Raw genomic sequence first — 4,969 nt, forward strand, 5'->3', positions numbered from 1 at the left:
GATGGTGATAGCATGAAATAGCAACACACTACAAGAATAAAACTAATAGTACGACAGACACACATCACTAAGCCTAAACCCTTCGCGAAGCAAGAGAACACTCCACTACCTATTAACCTTCTACCCTAATTCATGACCTCCACATCCTCCTATTTAAGGTCATGTCCTCGATAAGTTGAAATTGCGTCATGTCCTGTCTAATCACAGTACGCTTATCATAGATGTACGGGCATAGTTTTTGTTTTCTTTGCAACAATTGGCATACCACTCTTTCAAAAGTGTCTTCATTTCCAACACATTTCACAGAGCCTATACATATGAAATATTCAATTTTACCTGTCGTATAACAATCAAACAATATACTAGTAGTTATATGCACACAAAATTTTCAACCCAAGTCATTAGATCATCAATTACTAGTAAAACATATGATGGATATTGAAGAATCATTCTACTTACCTCTAATTGTGTCAAAGGCATCAACTTTAAGTATGTTGTTTCCCAAATCCTCATGATTTTCTTGGATCTTCGTAGCAAAAGTCACGAGGGAAGAACATCCCCGTAACTCAATTAGCTGCAGTGTCACACTATCAGCAAGTACTTGTGGAATCTCTTTCAACTTGTTGCAATTTCTGATAATTATGCGTTCAAGGCATGGGAAATAATCATCGGTAGCTCTCCAATATTCAAGATCCAACCACTCAAGGAGGAAGAATTTCAATACAGGAAATCCCATATCTGTTACTTCCCAGACTGTTTCCCCATTACAATCATTACATTCAAAGGCCTGAGCCTTCAATTGGAGTACCTCGAGTTTAGGCAACTTGCTAATAATTGCCATGTCCTCCCATAGTAGAAAGGTTTTACAAAGTGTCAACTTCTTGAGATTTGGTGGGAAGGAAGCTGGACATGGAAGACCACGAGGTAATGAGTATGATACAATACTAGTGCCTCGAGCTCATGTAAATATCTTAGATTATCTAGGCAATTGGGATCACTAGAAAAGTTCTCAAAGTTACAAATACCCAACTGTTTCACTTTCTTAATCCCTTCGAATATTTCTTTTGTGTAACAAGAAGGATTCAACCCAGAAACACTTTGCAAGTTTTCCAAAACCCGATACTTGTTTGGAGGAGAATTCAAAAAATAAATGCTTCTACAGTGGAGGTGCCTCAATTGGGACATTTTCCAAATTCCATTTGGTAATTGTACAGTAATACTGTATTTAGAGTCTAGAAGAAAAATAAAAGTTTGTAAATTCAAAAACTTGTAAATTGGTAGATATTCAGTTCTCCCATAAACCATCATAGAAAAATACCTTAAAGAGACTAAGTTTGATAATTCACTAGGGAAAGATATCAACTTCACTCTCGCCAAGTTTAATACTCTAAGTAGTTTGAAATGGTCTAGTCCTAATTTAAGAATATTGAATTCCAGTATTCCATAAGGTAAATGAACAGAACGTGTTTTGTTATAAGTACCTAATGGAGAAATAAAACCTCGATCTGAATGAACTGAAACCCATCGATGATCTTGAGGAACAACTGTTTTGGAATTAGAAACATATAAAAGATTCTCACTTTCAGATTCTATCAAGCATAAATCGTGGAGAAGATCATGAATCTTACATGTCTTGATTTTACCATCCAAGCTTCGCTTGCTAACCATGACTAGACTTTTATCAATAAGATCATGTAGAAGACTATCAGCCACTTCTTCCAATTCTCTGAGTCGTCCTCTTAGCTCAAAAAGTCCTTCTGCAATCCATAATCTGATCAACTTTTTCACAGAAATCTCACTAGCTTTTGGAAAAACTCCGAAATATAGAAAGCAAGCTTTCAAATGTGAAGGAAGATAATTGTAGCTCAAAGCGAGAACTCTTGAGCAATGCTGATAATCATCAACATTTACTAATGAGCTCACACCTTGAGCTACTTGATTCCACTCGTCCAGTGTCCTTTTGCTAGAGAGTGTCCCTGCAACCACGGAAAGTATTAGTGGTAATCCTTTGCAATTTTCAACAATTACCTTTCCGGAAGTTCTAAATTTGGTTGGACAATCTTTTTCGCCAAACGCCTTTTGGCAAAACAAATCCCAACTTTCCTTTGGTTCCAGGGGACGCATTGGAAAAGGATTCTTAGGATAGCTAGCATATTGAGCAACCTCCATGATCCGAGTAGTCAGCAATATTCTACTCGTATTATTGTTTTCTGGGAACCATAGTCTAATCTCATCCCAGGCTTCCCTGCTCCATATGTCATCCACAACGATCAAATACCTTTTACCCTTGAAACTTTTTTGTAAGCGATCTGCTAATTCTGCATTATCAATTTCTACCTCATCATTTCCCTGATCTTGAGGATTGATTTCTTCTTTCACCCCAGTAGCGTCTTGAAGGAGGGATAGGAGCATATTTCTTAAGCTGTAGTCCTTGGACACAGTAATCCATTCACGAACATCAAAGAAATTCACAACTGAAGGATCAGAAAACATTCTTTTGGCGAAAGTTGACTTACCTATCCCACCCATCCCAACAATAGAGATGACTTCCATTTGAAACGAGTCTCCGGTAAGTTGACGCAGCATGACCTCTTGTTCAATGTTGTACCCCACAACGTTGTTATCAATGGTTGAAACATCCGATTGTGGTGAACAAGTACCACCAACCGAACCATTTCCAGCTTGCAGCTTGTTATTCTTCCTCTGCTTGCTGAGCTCTTCCTTCACATTATCGATGTCTGGTATAGCTTGTTGCAAGATTTTAAGAAGCCTCTCATTCGCCTCTGTTTGAATATGTTCATCCTTCTCCATAATCAGCAAAGCTTGTGATTCGATTTCATCTTCTACTTCATTTGCTAGATCTTTTACCTTTTTCTGCAGATCCGTCATCAGTTCATTATCAGAATTGTCAAGAAACTCTAGTAGAGAACCAACCTTGTCGTACAGTGATTCCAAATGTTCTTTTTTACCCTCATGAAGGTCTAAGCTGGATTGCGAAAGAAGGTGCATTGTTCCCATCAGAGACGTTACAGCTGCATAAGCGGCCATCTCTATTGCTAAGTACCTTCAGAGATCAATACAAGATTTGTTAATGAATAGATTTGCGGAATGTTGCCACTCGGAAAGGATAGATAAGAAGTTTACAACAAATGCTAAGTATATTTAAGCATTTTGCACACTGGAAACAACAAAGTATGATACAACTAATTATATCACAGTCAACAACTCAACATAGGTGGTCGTTAATTTCTAAGCAATTGTTAATTCTCATCAAGTTTTCCTAGAACACCAAATCATTGGCACAATGTTTGCACATAGCAAAAGATATTAATAACAGAACAAACAAAACGTCTTGTTATTTCCGTAAGAATAACAGAACAAACAATACGTCTAGTTATTTCCATAAGAGAATAACAGAACAAACAAAAAAAAGGAAGAACCATTATTAAGCCTCAACAACTAGAATATTTTTACCAAAATTATAGTTTTATTAATAACCAAGAGGGACTGAGAGCTAGTCTGGATAGACTTACAGAATATTGAAACGCTGAAGTTAAATTTTATGAAATCCAAACAATTTGTCATCAGGAAAGTAATTCAAACAGCATAGTCAAAGTTACACTTAAGGTCTGAAGCGAGGCACGAAACATGTTGAACGCTTCTACTTGAAATGCCCATTAGTGTTGTCATAAAGGCTCTAAGACATATATTTCCTTCCCAATGAGCGTCTCATGATAGACCTCCAACAGAAAACCAAAACTTTTGAATATGATGCTTTTTGCAATAGTCATTGGCACATTGTGGACAGTCTTGTCATGCCCATTGCAGACAGCAGAACAAAAAAAAAGAAAAGGATTCCAGCAACAACAGCAAACTCAGTGTATTTCCACAAGCGTATCATTTTGTTTCACAACGATTTGTTCTGTGTCTGAAGAAGATGATTAAGTTGCCTTTTGGTCATCATTAAGAGATCATCACGATAGAAGTTAAAGGAAGAAACTTCGGGATAAGAGCTGGGACTAGTCAGGCCAGTGAGTTTGGGATAACAAATTGGTGAAGCAGAGCTAAATTTGAATAAAAAAACCCATAACAGTATAACACAGTAAGTAACTCTTATGTATTCTGTTTATTTTTTCAAGATGACGCCTCACACTTTTGGATGGAAGTCGTTTTTCTTCACAATTATCTCAACTTATAACTTTATGTTATTGTTGTAACCAACATTTGGACATTGTTATCAATTTCTAATATTAAAAGTTTCATCAAACACAATCTGAAGTGTTATCACGAGAGCAAAAACATGGAAAAGCAAGAGCATGTGCCAACACAATACCAGTTTATTACAACACAATCAAAACAAGAAATTATTCAGTGTACAATCAAGCAATCAAAATAACAAAGCCAGAAAGAAAAAATGGTACAAACAAGGAACAATTATTGGCAGAAAAAACTCAAGACTTCTGACAGAAAATACATCACAGCAAACTCGACTGATTAACTTTAGCATGAAATTTCGTGGCTCTCTTGTACAGGAGTTCCCATCATCTGCTTAGTTACTCCTGAATGAGGCAACAAAATGTGAATCTTTACAACAAAAGTTGGCATCATCTCCTGCATTTTTGACAAACAGTTGTCGATATTTATCTGCCTCCAATATGGAAACATTCAGTTCAATGTCTCTTCTCATTTTCATTTGCTTACAAACCTCCAAAGAATGAGAAGTTATAATTACATTGCTTCTTGCGAAATCTTCAGATTGAGGCACACCTACATGATCCCAATTTATAGCTTCCCTTACATCAACTAGTATGAGAAGGAAAATCATTCTCTGGCAATGCTTTTTACACATCCCTCGTTATTTACCTTTAGGTTTAATCTACTGACAATTTGTGCTTTGAACTCTTCTTATGTCTATTGGCTATATGGGCAGTGTAACCTATACCACAACACCAAAAGACAGTTCAGAATT

At 36.6% G+C, this 4,969-nt stretch overlaps 1 pseudogene; it reads right to left on the bottom strand.

Annotated features, from left to right (window-relative positions):
• Positions 1-429: 429 nt before the first annotated feature.
• LOC125814641 (putative late blight resistance protein homolog R1A-10) lies at positions 430-3,048 on the bottom strand (annotated as a pseudogene).
• Positions 3,049-4,969: the final 1,921 nt, after the last annotated feature.

Source organism: Solanum verrucosum, unplaced genomic scaffold (genome assembly GCF_900185275.1).
Source record: "Solanum verrucosum unplaced genomic scaffold, falcon-dt-bn FXZP01000268.1, whole genome shotgun sequence".
Taxonomy (NCBI): domain Eukaryota; kingdom Viridiplantae; phylum Streptophyta; class Magnoliopsida; order Solanales; family Solanaceae; genus Solanum; species Solanum verrucosum.